Here is a 24,013-nt window from a genome sequence, read left to right on the forward strand (position 1 = left end):
CTTTGTTTCAGGTACTCCCGCCCCTACCCCCGTGGCGGAGCCCGCCCGCGGCCGCCAGCCGGTGACACATCCTTCTTTGGCCAAGTCCGACCGAGGTAGGGCAGGGGGCGGGGTTGGAAAATAAAGCCTCAGCGCCTAACGACGTGACTCTCAGTTCTTCCAAAACGTTGGCATTTGTTTCTCTGCCAAGCTTTGCTGTTAACAAGTTCCCGAGGGCTGTGCGGACGAACTGGCCCCGAAGTGGGAGGGACAGGGCCATCCTCCGCCTTTCCTGAGACCCCCCCCCCCACCGCGGGGTAGGCGGGTTCCACACCTCTCTGGCAGCCGCAGCCCGGGACCCAGCCGGGCGTGCAGGGGCTCTCGCGCCTCTTCCCACCCCGACTGCCCCGGGCTCTGCCAGCTGGGCCAACGCCGCACGGCCAGGCCGGTCTCCGCCTCCAACCCCGCCCCGCCGGCCCGGGCCTCCGCGCGCCGCCCCCCGATCTCGCCACAACCTTAGGGCCAGGCCGGGGGCGCCACGGGTTCCAGGCCGCACGCCGGGCGTCCCAGCGCCTACCTCAGTCTCAGTCACCGCGGCTCCTCCTCCGGCTACGGCGTCGGCTCCAGGATCGCACCAGCCGCCAGGGTTCCCAGAGGCGCGGGATCTGAGGCCCCGAGTGCCGCGCGCGAGGATCTGAGGCCTGAGCGCGCCCCGCCCAGCCGCCCGCCCGCTGCCTCCCCGCTCTGTCCCCACCCTCTGCCGCAGGCTCCCTGCCCCGCCCCTTCTCCCACCAGGCCCCGCCCCCTCTCCAGTCCCCGCCCACAAGACTCCATTCTCTCCCTCCCGTCGCCCTCCGCCCCTCCACCGGCCTGTGCAGGAAGGGGACTGTCAAGGGTTCCGCGAGGGCCCGGTGCCCGCCGCCCACGCAGTCCCAGGTATGGCGGCTCTCGGGAATGCAATTTTTAGTGTTTAGCAATGCAATTTTTAGTGTTTAGTACTATTTGGCGGACCCAAGTCTCTTTCTCAGCTTTCTTAGTGTGATGGTTATTGTCTTTGTCGTTGTTGTTACCGTTATTATGGTCAGTTGTTTTGCCCTGTGGAGCTGGCCGGGGGGTTACTTTGAGGCCTGAGGCAGAGGAAGGGCTGCCCTTCCGTTGACCTACAACCCCCGTACCGGTCCCTCGGGTTTTCCCTGTGGCCTGCACCTGTACCACATTTCCATGTAAAGTAGTGAGCAAGTTGTGTGAGTTTTGAAAGGAGAGCTATTTGCTTCTACTTATTGTTTAGAGCACAAATACAGAAAGCCATATAAAACCAATGCACAGCATGATGAATCTTTGAGACATACGTCCTAGTACTCCCCATATTTAATACCTTGTAAAATGCTGAAAGCACTTCATCAATTGCTGGGAGGACACAGCGTGGGAATGGCCTCCCAAGACTGCCCTCATTAAAACTGGCTCAGGAAAACAAAGGCTGTTTGCCCTAATCACGTGCTGCGAACAAATTGTGCGTGTATGTTTATGTTTATGTACCTGTATATGTATTACTGAATTACAACACTGTTTGTGTTTTAGAGGTAGGTATAGGATCTCCCTCTACAGGTAGTGTTCCTAAAGCACACCCATCACCAAAGCACCCATCATTCATCTCCATAGTCCATTGGCTCCCTCCCACATTGTTCTCTTCCAGTGCCTCCTGCTCCCCACTATGGTAACCTCAGTTCTACCATACAATTTGTAGGGCTTGTGATTGGTTTTGTCTGATGTGACCCTTTACTTTGTTTCTTTATATTCCACAAATAAGTGACACCATCTGATATTTGTTTTTCACCTACTGACATTTCATTTAACATCATCCCCTCCAACTCCATCTATGTTGAGGAAAGTGGCAATAGTATATTTTTCAGTGATGATAGTATTCAATTGTGTATATGTACCATATCTTCCTGATCCACTCATCTTTTTTAGGTACTTGGGTAGTGTCCATAGTTTGGCTATGGTTAATAGTGCTGCAATGAATATAGTGTTTTTGTATTCTTTGTGTAGATACTTAGGAGTGGAGTTATTGGATCATATGGTAGATCCAATTTTAATCTTTTAAGAAACCGCCAGTACTGCTTTTCATAGGGATTGGACAAATTTACATTCCCACCAGCAGTGTAAGAGAATTCCTTGATTCTCCACATTCTCACCAACACTTGTTATTTCTGGTGATTTTGATGTGCACCTTTCTGACAGCATGAGATAATAGCTCATTATAATTTTCGTTTGCACTTCTCTGACAATAAGTGATGATGAACCTATTTTGTTTTCTTTTGGTTGAGTTGCATCAATTCTTTATACATCAGTCCTTTATTGAATGTATGACATGCAAATATTTTCTATTATTAGTTGTCTTTTCATTTTTTATTTTATTTATTTATTTATTTATTTTAAAGATTTATTTATTTGTGCATACAGAACTGGGGTACAGGCCAGAGGCTCAGGGGCGGCAAGAGGCTTCGCCAGAGACAGAGTGGGGAGCAGAACAGGCAGATCCATGAAGTACACTGCAGAGGGGAGCAGCGGGCAGGTCAGGAGATGTCTGCCACGCCATTGGGTCACCTCCGGGCCGGTGAGAATCGAACTCATGCGGAAGTGGCTTTAGCTTCTTGGTGCTGTGCTTTAACCCGCTGTGCCACCAGGGAGGGCCTGTCTTTTCATTTTAGTGACAAGTTTCTTTTCCTTTGCAGACAGCTTTTTAGTTTGATGTACTCCTAATTGTTTACATTCTCTTTTGTTTTCCTTGCTGTTGGAGATGAATCAACAAAGACATTTTTGAAGCCTATGTGATTGAGTGTTTTGTCTATGTCTTTCCTACGTATATTATGATTTCAGGTCTTTCATCCAAGTCTTTTACTCATTTTAAGTTGATTTTTGGTTGTAAAATGAAATAGGTTCATTCTTTTGCACTTTTTCCAACACTGTTTATTGAAGAAGTTTCCTTTCTCCAGTTTATGTTCTTTTAGATTATATGTTGTCCCTATAAGTGTGGTATCTGTTGCTTTCTTTATCTCCTTTGTTAGTTTACTCTTAGCTATTTAAGTCTTTTTTTTTTTTTAAATATTTTGTTTATGCAAGCAAGAAATGGGCTACAGGCCAGAGGTGTTGGGGTGCAAGGATTCACCTTAGACAGAGTGGGGAACAGAACAGGTGCATTGACTGAAATACACTGCTGAGGAGAGCAGTGGGCAAGACAGGAGAGGTCTGCTGCACAATTTGGGTAGATCCCTGGCTGGGGATCAAACTTATGTTGCAGTGGTTACAGATTGCTTCATATTACTTACACTTAACCCTTTGCACCACCAGGGAGGCCTGTTATTTAATTCTTTTTGATGTAATTGTAAATGGAATTGTATTCTTGATTTGTAACTCTTGTAATTCACTGTCTGCATATAATCAGGAAACTGATTTTATGTTTTGATTTTGTACTGTAACTTGGTTGAACTGATTCATTACTTCAATTACATTTTAGTGGTGTCTTTAGGGTTTTCCTTATATATTATTATGTAAGCTACAAATAATGATAATTTTATTTATTTTGCAATTTAGATTCCTTTCTATCCTTCTCTTTCCCAATTGCTTTAGCTAGGCCTTCCGATACTGGTGAAAGTGGACATCTTTGTATTGTATCAGATATTAGAGGAAAAGCTTTCTGATGTTAACTGTGGGTTTGTCATATATGGCTTTTATTATGTTGAAGTATGCTTCATCTATTCCCAGTTTTTGGAGGATTTTCATCATAAATAGATGGTGAATCTTTTCAGATGCTTTCTCTGCATCTAGCATTAAGATCATATAATTTTCATCTTTTCCATTTATTGATGTGGTGAATTAAGTTGATTGATTTTCAGATCCTGAACCACCCTTAGGTACCTGGAATAGATCCTCTTGATCAAGACATATAATCCTTTTCATACATGGTTGAACTTGGTTTGCTAAGATCTTATTGAAGGTTTTTGTGTGTATTCATTGAGAAAATTGGTCTTAGTTTCCTTTTTTTGTCTGGTTTGAGGACTAGGATAATGGTGGCCTCATAAAATGGAAGTATTCCTTTTTTCTCAATTCTTGGGAAGAGTGTGAGAAGGATGCGTACTAGTTCATCTTTGGTTTGGTAGAAATTATTTATGAAACTGTTCCTGGACTTTTGTTTTTGGAGAGTTTTGGTTAGTATTTTAGTTTCCTTGCTTGTTATTTGGTCTTCTCAGATTTTTTACTTCTTCCTTATTTAGTCTTGGATGGTTGTGATATTTCTAAGAATTTAACCATTTCTTCTCGGTTATTCAACTTAGTAGCATACAAATGTACATAGTAAGCCCTGAAATTTCTTTTTTTTTTTTAATTTAATTTAGTTTAATTTTATTATTTTTTTTAGATTTATTTATTATTTATTCGTACTGAACTGGGGTACAGGCCAGAGATGCGGAGGGTGAGAGGATTCACCAGAGACAGAGTGGGGAGCAGAACAGGCAGATCAACGAGGTACACTGCTGAGGGGAGCAGCGGGCGGGTCAGGAGAGGTCTGTCACGCCATGTGGATCTCCTCCAGGGCAGGCGGGGATCAAACTCATGCAGAAGTGGCTTTGGCTTCTTTGTGCTGTGCTTTAACCCACTGCGCCACCAGGGAGGCCCAAGCCCTGAATTTCAAAGATGTTTTTTGTAATTTCTCCTCTTTCACTTCTGATTTTTTGATTTTTCTACTTTCTTTTCTTTATGAGGTTAACCTAGTGGTTTGGCTATTTTGTTTATTTGTTTCAGGAACCAGCTTTTGGTTTCATTAATCTTTTGGACTGTGTTTTTGATTTCTGTTTCATTATTTTCTGCTCTGATTTTTATTTCCTTCCTTCTACTGGCTTTTGGTTTTGTTTTATTATCTTTCTAAAACCTTAAAGTGAGAGATATGACTATTTGAGTTCTTACTTGTTTTTTGATGTGGGCTCATATTGATGTATTTTTCCCTCTTAATATGGCTTTTTCTATGTTCCATAAATTCTGGAAGTTTGTGCCCTCATTATCATTTGTCTTGAGTTATTTTTAAATTTCTTCATTGATTTATTCATTAACCTAGTAGTCTTGCATTGTGTGTTGTTTCCCACAGATTGGAGAGTTTTACTGCTTTCTTTTTGTGGTTGATTTCTACTTTGATGACTTTGTGGTCAGAAAAGATGCTTGGAATGATTTCATTCTTCATGAATTTGTTGATTCTTGTGTGCCAATATCTGCTCAATTCTGGAGAATATGCATGTGCATTTGAGAACAATGTGTGTTCAGCATTCTCAGAGTGTAATGCCGTATGTATGTTGGTTAAGCCCATGTGATCTAATTCTTTGTTTAAAATTATTGTGTTTATATATATTTTCTGTCCATTGGTGAAAAGGGGGTGTTGAAGTCCTGAGTCATGAATGTGTTTTTCCCAATGTCTGTTTTCAGATTCAATAGTAATCACATTTTGATGTTCCTTCATTTGGTGAGTATATAGTAATGAGTATGATGTCTTCTGTTGTATTATTCTGTTAAAGATTACATAATGTCCACTCCTGTCTATTGTTACTTTTTTAAGCAAGAAATCTATTTTACCTGATAAAAGTATGGCTGTCCCTAACTTCCCTTGGGTCCCATTCCCTTTTAGGGCCATTTTCCAACCTTTTACTCTGAGCCTATGTTTATCTTTGGAGCTTAGATAAATTTCTTAAAACAACAGAAAGTTAAATTTTTTTAAAGGATTTATTTATTTATATATACAGAACTGGGGTATAGGACAGAGGTGCAGGGTGTTGGGAGGATTCACCAGAGACAGAGTGGGGAGCAGAACAGGCAGATGTATGAAGTATACTGCTGAGGGGACCAGCAGGTGGGACAGGAGAGGTCTGCTGTGCCATGTGGATCACTTCTAGGGTGGAGATAAAACTCGAACTGAGGCAGCCATGGTCAGCTTCACAATGCAGCATCCTACCCCACTGCGCCACCAAGGAGGGCCCAGATTTTGTTTTCTAATCCAATCAGACACTGACTTTTTAATTGTTGAGTTCCCTCCATTTATATTCAGGGTGGTTTTGAAATATGAAAATCTGCTGTGGTCATTTCCCCCTTAATTTTGTGGTTCTATCTTCTTGTTCTTTGTGAATGTTCTCTTTGATCTAGAGGTGAGAATCCTTGCAACATTTCTTGGAGGTGGGTGAGTCTAGTGTTTACAAATTCCCACTTTTCTGAAAAGGCCTTTATTTCACTCTCATATCTAAGGAAGAACCTTACAGGATTAAGAGTTTTCTTGACTGGCAGTTTTTGTCTCTGTTTAGATGATGTCATTCCATTCTCTCTTTGCCCCGGCTGTTTCTGCAGAGAAGTCAGAAGTAAGCCTGACTGACTTCTTGGATACATTATTTGCTTTTCCCTCCAGGCCAGCTTCAACAGTCTTTCTTTGTCTTGAATGCTCAGAAATTTCACTAGTATGTGTCTTGCTGTAGGTCATATTTTTAAAGGTACCCTGGTGTTCCTTTTAGTTTCATGGATTTGTATATTTCTTTCTTTCTCCAGGTATGGAAAGTTTCCTCTCTTATTTCTTTCAGTTTAAGTTTTATGTTCCCTTCTCCCTCTGGGATATCCATATTGTCACATTGTCTTTTCTCACTGATTTGGATACTGCTTGAAATGATTCTTCATTTTTTCCCTTTATATCTCTTTTTGTATTATCATGGGTTCTCAAAACTTGTATTGTCATTCTCAGTGGTGTAGTTTTCCATTAAAGACTCTAGTTGCACTTTTAGTTTTGTTGTTATTGTTGGTTTTTTTTTTTTAATCTCCCTATTTTATGCTTTCTAAATAATGGTGCAGACCTTCCACATTTCTTGTAGATGGTGATGTATGTCGTGGAGAATTACATCTGCAGCTGGGTCTTCAGTGCAAGAGGGGTTGTTTTTGGAGGTGTCCATTGCTAGTCCTAATGTGTGTTGGCTTGGTTTGTGCCTGTGATATTGCTGCTAGTCTTCCTTTATGGCTTCACACTGCATCTCTACAGGCTGGACTTTGAGTATTTGATGTGTTCCAATGTTTCTTTATGTCCTTTTGATAACTGTATCTGTCTGGTTCTGGGGGAAATGGGTCTGTGGAGCTGTGCCTTTATGAACTTTGTCTTTCTTACTAGGGGTCCTGTTTTGCTGCCTTTCCCATATTTTTCCCCCAGAGAGATCCACAGAATCTGTTTTATTCTCCCTTGGTATGGGTATGAACTGCAGTTTCCATCCTGGAAGCTGCCTCGTATCTTACTCATCCTTTTGTTTTGCCTAGAATTTAATTTCTTTTCCATCTCTTTTGTGGTTCTCAGCATTGGTCTCCAGTAATTGTTAGGGATTCCCTTATATCATTGGATCATACAAGGCCAATGCCCAGCTGGACTTCTTTTAGTTTATTCTCCCTGTAGCAAGCAGGGGACTGATGCCATCTTCCAAAGATACTGTTTGTTTAGGCTCATCAGTATGAATTTTAGATTATGTTGATGTATATGGTGGGAACTGATATGGCATATCCATCTTCAGGCCTCTTTCTGGAGCTCACCAAGGCCTTGCTGGTATCTACATGGAGCCCATTATGTTGGATCTGCCTTCAGGCCCCTTCTCTGAGCTCACCAAATCTGTGTTGATGTCTGCAGAGATCTGTTTCTGTGTAACATCCAGAGGTAACTAAGATCTGCAAAGGATTACTCTGTAAGAGCCTTGTGAGTTGCACTCTGCTGCTTACAGGATCTACCAGGCCACCAGGGCCTGCCTGCCTGGGAGTTCTACTTGCTTGGTCTGTTCCACTGCTTGCTGGGCTCTTCTTTCTCTGCATGTTCTTCATAGCATGTGCTATAATTGTCTGTTCTTTTCCAGGAGATTTTGGTTTTATTCTGCTGCAATATATCTACATGTATGACAAGAAAGCATTTTAAATAGAAAATTTTCCTAAAATTAATGACCTCCAGCTCAGAATGTATTTGTTAAATTCTAATTTCAAAGATAAATCAATAAATATATAAGCATACAAGTAACAATAAATCGATCAGGAGATTGAATAGCATGAGTAAGGAGCACCGAGAATTTGGGGGTGGAAAGTATTTAAGGACATTAAAGTGGCCTAGGATTTGGCCTATGAGGAAGGTTCTCACTCTGTCACTAATACATAGGAGAGCATCTTGCATAGTAGGTGTTGTGTGTGCATGCATGTATATATTAGTTTTTTACACTGCAAGGTTAAAAAAAAAGTAAAGTAAAATCACTACCAATATGGTTTTGTTTACTGAACAATTTTATCCAAGGTTATTTCATTTAATAGTTAAAGTGCTGTGTTCTGTGTGATACCTGGGAAAGGAGTCATTATACTTGAAAGTGCTTCCCAGTTTTAAAAAGGACCTTCACATGCATTATGGTATCCTATTTGATACTTTGAACAATGTTGTGAGAAGGTTAAGACAGAGTAGAAGGACTCTGCAAAGGTCACAGTGTAATACATACCTGTAAAATCGGGAAGTCATAGTGTACTATAAAGCAATTCCAGTACTGCTGACCTTGCCAATTCCTGCTGGATTCCTGGTTTGTCTTGATGGTTTTGTTGCCTAAGGTTTTTTATTTTTTAATGTTAGCAGTACTTTGGCTCTTTCTCCATGTACTTATTTCCACTATCGCTTATACTTATAAAGATTGTAACACCTAACTGGAAATTTGTTTCAATATGAAGGAGTCAGCCTTCTGTCATGAACATCTTGGCAACTGGGATTAAGGAGCTGCCAATTCACTATCATTTATTGAACATCCTGGCTCTACAGTTGTTAGTGGGGATACAAAGAATAGACAATGAACGACACAGTCTTTATTTTCAGTGGATTTATGGAGGAGTTAGGGAGAAAGATTTGAAATGAGTATTTAATTTATTTGACCTTGGAGGAACAGGCCTGAACACAATTTTTTTAAGTGTTGGCAAAGATTACAGGTAACCATTTTGGGGCCTCCATGGTGGCTTAGGAGGTCAAATCTCAGCATTGTCACTGCTGCAGTCTGAGTTCACTCCCTACCCAGGGAGCTAACCCATGTATGGTACAGCAGACCTCTCTTGTCTTGTCCACTAGCCCCCCTCAGCAGTATATTTCAGTAAATCCCTCTGTTCTGTTCCTCACTCTGTCTCTGGTGAATCCTTTCACAGCCCTTTACTGCCCTGCACCTCTGGCCTATACCTCAGTTTTTCTATGCTAAATAAATAAATATAAAAAATAGAGTGAGTCTTTTCATAGAAATGGACATTTGATATTTTTAATTTTGGAAAGTATCAGATAAAGCAAAAATAAAATATACTCATTAGTTAGCTTCATTATTCAACAATTATCATCATGGTCTATTTGGCCCATTTGTGGTCTCTTGCTTTATTTTTTCCCTCCTAGATTATTTTGAAACAAATCATAAGCAATACATTATTTCACCCATAAACTATTTATCTCTCCTAAAGAGTGAGATCTATTTTAAAAACAATAGTCACTAAAATATTTTTTAAAATTAGTAATTGCTCCTAGTTTTTCCATAAATGTTTCATATCATTTATTTCTTCAGACAAGGATTCAAATAATATCCTCACATTGTATTTGGCTTAAAATCTTTTAAACCTTTCTCTTGCCTTGTACTTTATATGAGTAAGAAGTTGTTTGTTCTGTGAAATTTCCCACATACTGCATTGTGCTGGTTGCACCCTTGTATATTTAACATGTTCATCTACCTCTGTATTTCTCAAAAACAGATAGTGTAACTGGAGATTCAGTTAGCTTTGATAAAATATACAATTTATAATAGTGAAAATGTCTGGTAAACAAAAACAGACCTGAAATTGTCACAGATATTAGCATTAACATTATAACAATTACTCAACTGTATTGAGTGTTCAAAAGGTTAAACAGAGACATGAGAGTTCCAAGTTGTATTCTAGATGAAGACTACAGTATCTAAATAAAGACTTAGTGTAAAGAACTATTGCTTAAGGAGAGATTAGACATTTCTAAAAGGAAAAAAGATTAAAAAAATAAAAAGCATCAGTGAACTATGGGACAATTTCAAGTGACAGTATGTGCAAATGTAATCTTCAGAAATAATGAATACAGAATACTTGGATTAATAGTGGCCCAAAATCTCCAACACTGATGAAAACTACACATTTAAGCTTTTCAACACATCGTAAACCCAAGAAGTATGAAGAATACTACATGTAAACATAATTAAATTGCTCAAATCAGCCATAAAGAGAAAAATCTTAAAAGTAGAGAAAAATAAGTTATGTACAAAGGAACAAAGAATGGGTGACAACAGGTATTTTGTTAGAAATAATGCAATCAGGTCCTCCCTGGTGGCGCAGCGGGTTAAAGCACCGCACTAAGAAGCTTAAGACACTTCCGCATGAGTTCTATCCCCTACTGCCCCAGAGGCGTGGCAGACCTCTCCTGGCCTTCCCGCCGCTCCCCTCAGCAGTGTACTTCGTCGATCTGCCTGTTCTGCTCCCCACTCTGTCCCTGGTGAATCCTCTCACCCTCCGCATCTCTGGCCTGGACCCCAGTTCTGTATGAATAAATAAATAAATCTTAAAAAAAAAACAATGCAATCAGAGATAGCAGCACAACATCTTTAAAGTAATAAAAAAGTCTGAATCTTGAATTCTTTTTTCATCTAAATTATCTTCAGAAGGAAAGGAAGAGTACAAAGTAGTATATAGAATCTTGAAATTATCATTAAATCTCTTAAAAGATAATTGTTTAAACAAAACCCATACAATACATCTGATTGTCAGCTAAACTATAGACTACTACCCTATAAATTTGAATTTCATATAATTGTTACTTCTTCAGAATAAGTATTTTCAAATACTGTTTAAGACATAATTACTTATAGCATGAATAAGTAAACTGCATGACAAAATCAAAAACAAAAAACCTAAAAAGGCAAGGAGAAGAAATATAAGTATACTGTTACAAGTTTTGTTATAAGTTTATTACTGTATGATACATGAAGTGTTATAATTTCACCTGAATGTAGTTTTTGAGAAGTTAAAATTTTATACAAAATATCATATAGCAACTATTAAAATAGCAAGATAATAAGCTAATAAGTAACACAGTAGTAAAAATGTAAGGAGAAAAATTAATTTACAAGAGGATAAAGGCAATGCAAAAAAGAAGAGACTGAAAATTGGAAACAATGAACAAGATTATGGTTGTAAACCAAACCATACTAATAATCACATTAAATTAATATGTTTATGACTTACTCACCTGTCACCAAAGCCCCAGGGCCAGTACCCAATCATCTTTCCTCCCCTATTTTCTCATCCCACTTCCCCTTTACCCTATGGCACCCCGTCTATTTTTCAGAGTCTAAGAATTATTTTTTGTTGTGTTTTTCCAGTTTGTTTTCTTTCGCTATTTATATTCATTAAATGAATGAACCCATTCAGTAACTGTCATTTTTTTGACTTATTTCACTTAGCATTATCACCACAGACTCCCTTCATTTTGTCCCTAAAGGCACCATTTTATCTTTTTAAAGGGCTGAGTAGTATTTTATTGAGTATATATTTCAAATTTTGTTTATCCAGTCATTGCTAGATGGGCACTGAATTTAGCTCCATCACTTGGTATTTGTGACTAATATTACTATGAGCATAGTTATGCATAAAATATTTTTGTGTTGGTGCTTTAATATTCTTTGCATAAATATCTACCAGAGGTACTGCTGGTTCATATGGTATTTCCATTTTTATTTTTTGAGGGCTCTCCATAGCACTTTCCATAGAGGCTACACAAAATTACATTTTGACTGACAGTTCATGAGTATTCCTTTTTCCTTCAAATTCTTACTGACATTAGTTGTTTCCAGTAGTTTTGATAGGCCATTCTCACAGGGTGAGGTGATACCTCATTGTGGTTTTGATTTGTATTTTCCTATTAAGTGATGCTGAATCATTAAGCATTAAGTTTTTAATGCTCCTACAGACCACTTTAAGTGTTGTATTTTCTTCTTCTTTTTTCTCAGTGTTATTGTGGCTATTTTGGGTCCTCTATGGTACCATATAAATTTTAAAATTGTTCTATTTTCCTGAGAAGTGTCATTGGGATTTTGATAGTGTAATGAATCTGTAAATTGCTGTAGGTAATGTTGCCATTTTAACAATGTCTATTCTTCCAACCCATAAACACAAAATATTTTTCTATATTTTTGTGCTTTCCTTTATTTCCTTTGACATGTCTTATAGTTTTCAGTGTATAAGTCTTTTAACTTCACCCCCTTTTTAAAGTTTACCAGATTTTTCATTCTTTTGGTGCAATTATAAATGAAATTGTTTTCTTAATTTTCTTTTCCCTAGTATATGCTTGCATATAGAAACACAATAGATTTTGTGTATTGATTTTATATCCTGGCAATTTACTATATTGTTTTATTATAGTATTTTATTTTTGGTAGAGTCTTCTTAATTTTCTGTGTACATTATTGAATGTACTTTAGGAAATAGACACAAGACTTTCAAAGTATAAGAAGAGGAAAAAGATTTGTCATACAATCAGAAGCTAGTCAAAGGAAAATATTTCAGAACAAAGACAATTACCAGTGGTAGAGAAGGTCACTTCATAATGATAGAGTGGCCAATTCATGAAGACATAACAGTTCCAAATGTATATATAGATAACAATAGATTTTAAATCTATTATACATGAAGGAAAATTCAACAAGGGAAAGGAAAAATAAATCCACAATTATAGACTTCAACATCACTGTTCCAGTAACTGATAAAAACAGTCAGAAAATCTACAAAGATATAAAGACATGAATATCACTATGAAGCAACTTCACTTAAATGACACTTGTAGGTAACTCTGGCCAATAAGAATTCACATCCTTACCAGGTACACATGGAATATTTACCATGATACACTAGATTTTATCCCATAAAACAAAGCTCAATAGATTTAAAATAACTGAAGTCATACAAAGTATGCTGTCTACAGTGGGATTATATTAGACATCAATAGCATTCATATAATTCACTATATTCTCCCTTTCTTCCTCTAAACCCCAAACCTTATCTTCCTACCATTTCCTTTAGGTCAAATCCCATATTCATTCAGTCAATTAAGCAAGAAATTCTTAATTCTTTCTGCTCCCTCATCTCTTATGGTAGCAAATCTCCAAGTTGTGCTGATTTTCTTTCATATTGTCCTTAAGTCTGTTCACTCCTCCATTACTAGTGTCTCAGTCACGTTGTGAGTATAAGCCACATAATTGTCTCTTTGCTCCCATTTTGTACCTCTTAAGCCCATTTTACACATATGACTGAATATAGTGAGTAATCTGTCACATTCTTACTGATTCTAAGCATCTTTTGAATAGCTTTCCTTTATTAAGGAATCTCTACTGTTAGGAATCCTGATTCCCAAGATGGAATCCAGAACTCACTTTTCCTATATGCTTTGTATATGCTCTAGGCTCAAGCGGATTCACCAGATAAGGTTTTCATTAAAAATTAGACCACAGGCCCTCCCTGGTGGCGCAGCGGGTTAAAGCACTGCAATACTAAGCTTAAAACACTTCCGCATGAGTTCGATTCCCGCCTGCCCCGGAGAAGTCCACATGGCGAGACAGACCTCTCCTAACCCGCCCGCTGCTCCCCTCAGCAGTGTACTTCGTCGATCTGCCTGTTCTGCTCCCCACTCTGTCTCTGGTGAATCCTCTCACCCTCTGCATCTCTGGCCTCTGCATCTCACCCTCTGCATCTCTGGCCAGTTCCAGATGAATAAATAAATAAAATCTTTAAAAAAAAATTAGACAACAAAAATTAAACCATCTTTTCACAAAGATGCTACTGAAAGTAAAGAAGCCCTGCCCCCACCCCAAGCCAAAGCCAGAGAAAGCAGCTTTGCATAAAGAAAGCAGTGCCATCTTCCAGTATTTGTTTCTTCTTCTGACTTATTTTTCTTAGCATAATTTCTTCTAGTTCCATCCATGTTGCTGCAAATGGCACGAATTATCTTTTTTGATCCCTGAGTAGTAATCCATTGTGTATATATACCTCACTTAAAATTAATCAATTAATTGAAAAAAAAAAAAAAAAAAGCACTGCTGAAAGGCATCCACAGACACACATGCAAAGAAGATTGTTCATCCCCTACCTCCTGGGTGCCCAAGACACTACTATTTCAAAGGTAACACAGATATCCTTGGAAGAATGCCCCAAGTGAAACAAGCTGGACTACTGTGCCATCAAGTCTTCCCTGAACACTGATTCAGCCATGAAGAAAACAGAAAACAACACACTTGTGCTCATGGTGAATGTCAAGGCCAACAAACACCAGATCAAGCAGTCTGTGGAGAAGCTCTGTGACATTGACATGGCCAAAGTCAACATCCCGATCAGACCTGATGGAGAGAAAAAGGCTAGCTCTTAATGATGATATTTTGGATGTTGCCAAAAAATTGGGATCATCTGCACTGAGTACAACTGGTTAATTCTAATTATATATTTTTGCCATTAAAAAAAAAGCACCACAGAATAAAATTAGTAAATATTATGTGAAAGACATTTCTAGGCTATTGTTTCCTTATGGAGAGAATGTGACTTAGGGAAAGGAAGTCTAAAGTTTGAAGTTTTCATTTGATTTTTCTTTCATTTCTTTTTTCTTGTCTTTGCCTCTACTCTGGCAACTTAATTGAGATATAACTTGCATTCATACATATTAAATTCATATTTAATATTACATATTAAATATAAAATTTAATATTTGCTGGTATATTCAAAGAGCTGTCTAATCATCATCAAAATCAATTTAGACTACCTCACCAACCACAAAAGAAAAGTCATGCCTTTTAAGCCTCTCTTCATTTACATTCATCCTCTTAGTTATAGGTAATCTACTTTGTTTTGATAATCTGAATATTTTATATAGTCATATAATATGTGCCTTTTGTGTTCTGTGTCCTTTATAAATACATTTTTTTTTCAGTGTAACAAATTTTCAAGGTTCATTAGTTGTATTGGTCTGTGTATAAATACTTTATTTTATTGCTGAATAATATTCCACTGCATAAAATACTACAGCTCATTTATCCACTTGTGTGCTAATGGTCATTTGGGTTGCATTCCAGTTTTTGGCTATTATAAATAAGGTTGCTATGAACATTTATATTCAAGTTTTTATATGGACATATGCTTTCTCTTGGTTATTTATCTAGGGATTGCTTGGTCATATAGTAACTGTTGAAAGCGGTTGATTTCTTTGCTTGAAGGTGAAGTAGATGAATAGCTTTTGTAAGAACTGGGATGTGGTAGAGTTAATCCTTTCATTATTTCAGGTTTTTTTTTTTGGCTGTATGAGGCAAGTTTTTATATACAGAAATCAAAACCAAAAAATACTACCAGGTATCCAGTTTCAAAACCTAGTTTTTTTTAGGCTGTTAAATTTAACTTTAAATATGGTAATTTTATTTATAGACCTATTAGTCTGTGTTAACTTAAAAAAATTAACTTATAAATATGGCAGATTAATTCCCTAAACATTTATTTACTTGATTAAATTCCTAGGTATTTCAAACAACAACTACAAATGTAATATATTTGATTCTCTAAAGCACTTCAGACATTCAGCAAACAAGCTTACAAATCTAATAAGCCAATACTCCTAAGCACTTAAACTCTATTTACAAACCTAATAATTCAAAAGTTATAGATGTAGCACCTCAGAGTCTTTGAAAAATTCAAACAAGTTTACAAATATAATCAATCCAATTTTTATACATCTCAAATTTAAATCCCCAATTTAGCATCAATTAAATTCTTTTGAACATTTCAAATTAAAATCACAAGTCTAAATTCAACATTTCAAGTAACCCTTCTGTCAAACAAAATATACACAATTTTCCAAAATCACTAAAAATAAATAATTCTTGAAATAAACACAGAAAATGTTAAACCTTAGGTTTGAGTCATTTCTTCACTCTCATTTGTAGAAAATATAAATTTGGCAAGTAGAAAAATTCATCTAAAGTGATCACATAAATAATACTTCATGCATAGTTTAATATTTTAAGTATTTAAAACATGTCAGCATTTAGTTTAGATATATAAAGATACATTTATTTGTCATATATTTTCTTTTAATATGATTCGCATTAATTGGAATTCCAAGATATGTTCATTGCATAAATTACTCTCATGTTGTAACTTCCATGATTTCTAGTTTGGATTGTGTTAAAATGGAGTGAAAATTTTAAACCAATTACAGAGTAATGTGAATTTGAGTTGACTGTAGATTTTTTAATATCCTTGCAATCATTCATTAGCAGTCTTGTTCATTTTTAGTTTAAGAAAAATTTTTAGCAAGTTGTTATTAGCTGGCCTTTTCTAATTTTCATAGAGACAGTTCTTCCTTTTTACACTCATATTTCATGTGTTTATGTCATATTTAATTAAATTAGATATAAAATATAGTGAGAAGCATAGCTAACATCTCTAGGTTTGGGAACAACTGTAACCAATTCTTGGTATGTGCTGTGCTCAACTGGTGGGAGCAGAAGATTCTAGTATACCAGAGAGGGATCAGCTTTAAGTACTGGGCTTATAAGTGAGCTGGGTAACAATTGGTGAATCTTCTTTTTTTTTTAATTAATTTTTTTACATCATTCTTCATTTTGTGCATTTTTTCATCTTACTTGTAATCCCCATGGGCTTCCCACCACCAGTTCACCCATGTGCCATCACCATAGTCCAATGCACTCTTCCCACCCCAGTTCTGATCCCACTCCCCTTTCCACCCCCATAAAATGTCTCTGATTTATAGTTTGGTGAATCTTCCAAGAGAAATAGAGTATTTAATTTAGTAATCAAGTACAGTTATGTTGATTTAAAAAATTTGATCATTTTTCATATTTTTAGAAATAGATATACAATTTACATATAATAAAATCTACACTTTTGAGTGTATGGTTGTATGTGTTTATAAAACAATTGTAGTTATATATAGAATATTTCTCTTTATTTTAAGGTTAGAAAACTTATTGGGAGCTTTTCCTTCCTACCTTCATAGTCTCCAGCGTCACAAATCCTTTTCAGCTTGCAGAGCTGGTGTGTTAGGCCCAGGAAGATGGACAGGGCAGGGATGAAGCATACTGCTCAATGAGGCTCATTACTGTCTTCCTCATACTGTGTGAACACAGCTGGCAGATTCATTATCTCATAGAGTGGCTTCACCTGCACCACCTTCTTGGCCTCCTGCCAATAATTCTCCTGTTACTGGCATTGTTCCAGAGAGGCCTACTAGAGACACTGAAGCACAGTTAGGTGCATTGGTGTCCTGATGTCAATGCTAATCTTACCCATCACACTGGGGCCCCCAAAGAGGCCAAGCCAATCATCCTGTATCTGAAAGGATTCTCACATCTTCAGCAGGATATCCTTGGTGTTCATATGCCCCTTTCCTTGCCAAGACCCACCATATACATGGCCATAGCTACAGGAAGGTAGAAGGAGTAGAAAACAGTCTTGTCCTTGACAATAGACTTGTAAATCTTTCCAATGAATCTGCCAAGATCCATATTGCCCTGGGGAGCTGTGATGAGTTCAGGATCTGGTCTTAGTATGATAGGAATTCTTCAAGATGAGCTCTGTTAAATTTAGATAGTAGGACTCCTCCTAGCAGTTGTCTTTAGCAGGCAGTAAATAAATGCTTATAGTAGCATAGCATCATTGATGATATGCAAACGTGTATTGGCTTTGGGTTCCAGCAGTGACAGCCCTGTTGAATAAAGGATGAACTTTTATACAATCTGCTTAATTTTCTGTAAATAGAAAACTGTTCTAAAACATAAAGTATCAACTGGGCATATTTGTATGGCTATATTTTTGGGTCTCTATTCTCTTCCATTGATCTATTTGGCTATTCTTCTGCCAATGCCACATTGTCTTTATTACAATGACCTTAATAATTGGGTGGTTTTGCCTATTTTGAATTGAGTTGTTTGTTTTCTTATTGAGTTTTAAGAAAGGGCCAGTGTACTAGAAAGAAGCCCACTGGCTGAAATTTGCTCAGGATACTTTGGGACCCGTGGTATGTTTTTCTGAAAGAATATACAATGTTAATTAATGTAATAATTTGGCTAGACGAAAGTTGGCAATAGAAGCGTCTATGACTTTTATTTCTGTGTTTCTTCAAATTGAATTAACATGAATTATTTGACAAAGATCTGGGACTATCATAGTCTTACAGATCTGGGTTATTCATTGGAAGTTAGGCCATTGGACACTGAATCTTCACCTTCCAGAATTGCTCTCCTGAGCCATCCTTTGACAATCTAAATCCCGTCCTGTATAGTTGGGTTTCTTATCAATCTCCAAGTCATAGAATTTCCACTGAAATTTAAACTATTTCATAATCTAGTGAACTTACATGGTCTCTGTGTGTACCTAAAGTTATCCATTTATCTTCCTCCCTATTTTTCTTGGCAAAACAGTGTTTTTAGATTTGGGTTGATGCTGCTCTGTACCTCTGTTGCCCCTCTCGCTCCAACTAGTTTCTGACTATCTAGTGAAGGACTTCTTAAACTTTTTTTCTTTTCAGAAACTCTTTACAAAGTTTGGTAAAATCTATGAATCTCTTCTCAGAATAATGTTTTAAATCTATTTCATAAATGCACAGGATCACAAAGAAACCAATTATTGACATAAGGTTATCAAACTACTTAAACATATATATATATATAGTATATTTACATATTCTTTATTATAAACAAGACTATCAAAATCCAGTGATAGATTTAGTAAATTTTATATTTTCAAAGTAATGATGAAGAAAATATTTTAAGATATTTGCAGCAACCATAAAGTTAATTGAAAATATCTGTAAATTATTCTGGTGACAGTGTCAACATTTTTTTTCTCTGAGTTCTATTTCTGCTCTGTAAGATTCTTCAACTATTCACATTTACTTTTAACAATTTGTCTCATATATTCCCATTTTCTGTTTATTTTTATGAATCCCTCTGTGATAGGTTAGGAGGCTGGAGGAAGTAAGAGGCATGGCTAAGTTCGTGCTTGACTCCAGGAACTGACACCTGTTATTTTGTTTCCCACACTTCCCACGACTGTTAGCGTCTGTTATCTGCACTCTCACTGCTCTGCCTCCCTGAGCCAGCAGGCTGTTGCTAGCAACACCCCAGCCATGAAAACCTGTCCTAGTCACAGGGTGCTTGGACTCAGTACTGGTTCTCCTCTGTGCTTTGTTTATTTATGTGCAAGACCTCCAAAGCTAGCTGTTCTTTCCTCCTTATGATCCTGTAACTTGTCATGTTTGGAAGTGTTTTGCTTCAGATATCCTGAACTGGGCAAGCCTTTTGGAATGTGTGAAATTTCAGATTGTTTTCCAATTTCAACCTTTATAGATCCTAGAAAGCAAAACAGAAAATCACATATTTAAGTCCTACTGATAAAACAGAATCTTGAAAAGTTTGCTACAGAAAATGAGCATTCAAGGATATATGCAATATATTGCCAGTATCATGAAGCTAAACAATGAAGGCAATTATTTAATTAAAGTGGGGACAACTTTTTAGTTTCTGCAACATTCTTCTCTCTTTCAGTCCCAGTGCCTGGTGACAGGCAGTACAGTGGAACTCTTATTGGTGAGAACAAGATGTGTTTTCTGCCTTGGGCAACACTGCTGTTTTTACAGTGCTTTTCTTGCTGTGGGACTTTTGTGGATTTCTGCCCTAGAGGTCAAGGGGAGAGATGTTCCAGTTTTCCTGACAGTTCCCAGGGGCCTGGGAGTGGAGAATGGATTCTGGCTGGGGCCATTTATTCTTGAAGAAATTAGAAACCAGTGGGCTATTGCTTTGCTTATTTAGAAGGAGAAAGAAATAAACTAGTATGTGACAGGGCAGGGAAGTTTATCTCCACCCAGATAAACTTTTATTTTTATAGGTCTATAGAAGTAATACAAATGGAGGCCAGGAAAGCAGAAATGACTAGTAGTAAAATGAGGAAAAGAGAGAAAGGTTGGGACAAGAGAGAGGTTGGTAAGACAAGTTTTAGTCTAGCAAAGGTTGGTTTCTTTTTTTAAAATATAGTCCAATCTTTTATTTATTTATATTTTTTACTTCACTATATATATTTTACATCATTATTCATTTTTGTACAGTTAACTTTCTCTTCTCAGGTGTAGTCCCTGTTTCATGTACTTAGGATTCATTCTCCCACATTTTTTTTTGTAAATAAGTCATTTTAGGATATATAAAACTTTCAGAAAAGTATAGTTAATAATATAATTAATACTCATGTACCCACCAACCAAATGATACAAACATTACAGATATGTGAAGGGAGGTTCTATGTTCAGAAGAGAAAACATCCTGTTAACATCCCCTAGCCCAGAAAATGTAAAGCCTCCCAGCCTGGTAAGAAGTGGTCTGTCCTCATCTGTTCCTTGCTCCCAAGTCCCTACCATTTAAGGGGAGAACAAAAGCAGATATTAAAGAAACATTAGAAGGCAGGGGGAGATTTACCTCTAAGTAAAGTCACAAGTTTTGATTATTTCAGGGGATTATGAAGTTAATTGCTAAACTGAGACTGTTTTTAAAATGACTGTAGGATGTGTCTGTTATTTAAGAGCAGACAGAAAAGTCATTGGATTCAGTGTTTTTGTTCAGGAGCAGGAAAGGTGACTTCCAGTAAATAAATGTTTAAAGGAAACAAACAAAGCCAAGCCGTGTTGGGTTGCCAGGAGTCGTGCATGTCCTGCACACCACATGGAAAGCTTTTAACCAAATGTAAGACACCATCAATATTAAAGCAACTGTAATTTTAGATGCTGCCAAGAAAGAAAGATTGCTGCCTATGATCTGTCAAAATTAAGGCAAAAGTCAATGATGAACAAAATACCAAATTTTAAATAAAGACAGGATTGGTTAATTGATTTTTTTTTTTTTGCCTAAGGCTTCAATATGTCTCTGCATGGCAAAATCACTGATCTGTATTTAGAATGTTGATATTTTGCATTAATTTTGCTTTTAAAAATATAAAATGCATTCATATTGAACTTGGAGGTTTTTTTTTTTAAGTGGGGTGCACAAATAAATTTTTTATTAGTTCCTCTCTCACATCACCTGTCTTACCAAGTATTTTTTTTTTTTTTTTGCAGAGAGAGAGGGGGTTAGGGTAAAAAGAAGGGAGGAAGGAAAAATGGAAGTAAAACCCCTTTTGCTTATTTTCTTATCCATGTAATCTCAAACAGGAGAAATAGTTCCATAAATATCCCAAACAGGGATCTTTAGAGTTCTTGATGAAAATTGTCAGACATAGTCCCAGATAACATTGAAGAGGGGAGTTCTAATCTTTGAGAAGTCTCCCAGCTTGCTGCCTGGATGACAAAAGGCATAATAACCAGCTAAACTGGTGCTTTCAATGCTGTTGAAATTAAATTATGAAGCAAAATTCCTATTGTGTTTATTTTCTCATTCTTGCATTTAAAGAAATTCCCTCTATTACCAGTGAAAGTAAAAGGAGATTTATGATCCTTTTGTGTATAGATAATACCTGGGGTACAGTTCCCCCCCATTTTCATCATCTCACTTAATTCTCATACTATTTCTCAACTGATTTCTTGAAACTACCCCAGGGGGTATGCAGGAAAGGTATTACTCAATTTATGGGTAAGACATCAGTCTCATTTTTCAGAGCTGACCCAACTCACAAGATGACCTGTGATCAAGTGAGAACTAGACCCTGAGCTTTCTACTTCAAGGATGGTCCATTTCCTGTTCAGTGTTGGGTGCCACTGTAAACCTGTGGAGAGACATTTTAAGTGGTCATGTTTGAAGGATTGCAGCTATAATCTGAGCTGGTTAGCAGCTGATCTCCCTGAGGCTATATCCAGTCTCCTAATGCTGTTTCATATTAAACAGGTTTGAGAGTGAGTCACATGGCTGGCACGAACCAGCAAAGTGATTGCTTCAGCTCTGCTTGGAAACTCTAAGTCCTCCCTTTGCCTGGGGGTAGCAAACTCAATGCAAACCTCAGCTATAATATTGCAGCTGCTCTGGGGCTGACTTCATGTTTCACTTATATAATTTCAGGCTTCATTTAGCATTCACCCATTTTCCCCTTCCATGCTTACATGATCTGGTACAGAGTTCTCATGCTAACACTTCAGTGTATATACTTTTTTCTTTCTTTAGGTAGTATTAGAATAGAAAAGATGACATGTCCTTCCCAAGAAGCTCTTAATCAAAAAAGGAAAGGGAGTCAAGTAAGCTGCTGCCCACCACCCAGGAGAGCCTTAGAGGTCATAGAATTTTCACCAGTTTGAGCAGAGAATTTGGGTTTTCTGCATCTTCTTGTTCATGACTAAGGCCTAGGTTGTTTTTGGTAGTTGACTGTGGGGTGGAAAAGTGCCCTCCTAAGCCCCATTGCTGAGAGAAGACCTACTGCTTATTCCTGAACTAGAAGTTAATTAGGTAGCCTCTCCCTGGTTTGCTGCCCCATGCCCTAAAGATGTCTGAAACATCCAATGTTATGTTTCATTGTGTTATTTTAAATGTCTCTTCTTCCTATTGGACTCTGAACTCCCAGATGGCAAGGACCATCTCTTAGTAATTGTTGCAAAATTGGGCCACTTTGTAGCCAGTTTTATCTTTGTGTGGCATCCAAGACTAAAACACAGTTTCAATTACAAAGAAATTTATGATACCTCCAAGAGCCCATGGACAGACCATGTACACACACACACACACACACACACACACACTGCTTTTGAGACCTTTACAGATTCATCTCCCCAAGTCAACTCATTTATCCACCTGCTTCCAATTTTCTTACCATGTCAACTCCAGTCTCTCTTTTTCTCATTTTGCCTCCATGTCTCTGTCTCTCTCCACACCTTTCTCCTTTTAATTTCTGCTTCAGTGATCTCTGGTTCAGTTCTTGACTTCTTTCTACCTTCTTTTTCACCCAATCTGCTGATCAGCATAACAAAGCTCAGAAGCAGAGCATGTGAGTGCTTCAAAAGGCCTGGGAGTGTTGATATAAAGGAAGCAGAGGGCTGTGAATACATATGTTGATGTATATGTGAATAGTTCATTAATATTTGTACTGTTGTTATATTTATCTTTGTTTCCTCAGCAGTGCATTTAGCATTTATTAGATTTTCAGTAAATGATCCATAGATGATTATTAGCCTTTACCCAGTCTACCATAAAAACTATGCTTATGATGCTGTTCAGAGGAGACTGACAAATCAATACTTGTCCTACAAAAAAGGGGAATTTGGCCATAACACTTGGATTTTTTTTAAAATTTATTCATTCAGAACTGGGGTACAGGCCAGAGGCTCAGGGGTGGTGAGAGGATTCACAGCGGTGGCAGAACAGGCGGGTGGACAAAGTACACTGCTTAGGGGAGCAGTGTGCGGGCCAGAAGAGGTCTGCTGCGCCATGTGGTCACCTCCGGGGCGGGGAGTGAACTCATGCCTAAGTGGCTTTAGCTTCTTAGTTCTGTGCCTTAACCCGCTGCGCCACCAGGGAGGGCCCACATTTGGATCAGTTTTAATCCTGCAGGTGAGCTGTCAGGTTCCCTATAGTCATCTTCCATCAAAGAAGGGGGTAATTCTTCTGAAGCTCTCTTGGGCCTAGGTCCCCAGGTCATGGGCACCCTTAGCACCCTTAGGGAGTAGAAAGCACTTATCCTAGTATGTCAGTTAGGTGGCTAAGGCCTGTTTCACAGCTTGGTCCTGCCACCCCTATTTCCTTTGGCTGGATCTGTGCTTCGTCCTTTCTATGCCCCAGTGCATCTCTTCTCTCCAGTGCCCCTCAATGTGTTGACCCTGGTTCTTTGAATGGGATCTTTCTGTGACCCCTCAACCTCTGACCTGTGACTGAGTGGCTTCTGTTGCATTTGGCTCAGATTTGTATCATTTATGGTTGATCCTTGTTGGGTTCACCTTTCCCCTGCCCCA

At 38.0% G+C, this 24,013-nt stretch overlaps 1 protein-coding gene and 1 pseudogene across 1 annotated transcript in view; both read right to left on the reverse strand.

The window, feature by feature from the left end:
• PPP2R3A (protein phosphatase 2, regulatory subunit B'', alpha) overlaps window positions 1-685 on the reverse strand; it is a 117,642-nt gene extending 116,957 nt beyond the window's left edge. Inside the window, exon 1 of the mRNA XM_004682180.2 lies at window positions 557-685. The gene's annotated coding sequence lies outside the window, so the exon portion shown is untranslated. The remainder of the gene's footprint in view (window positions 1-556) is intronic.
• Window positions 8-23,703, reverse strand: LOC101636213 (annotated as a pseudogene).
• Window positions 23,704-24,013: the final 310 nt, after the last annotated feature.

This window comes from Condylura cristata, unplaced genomic scaffold (genome assembly GCF_000260355.1).
Source record: "Condylura cristata isolate star-nosed mole 26May11 unplaced genomic scaffold, ConCri1.0 scaffold00014, whole genome shotgun sequence".
Classification (NCBI taxonomy): Eukaryota; Metazoa; Chordata; class Mammalia; order Eulipotyphla; family Talpidae; genus Condylura; species Condylura cristata.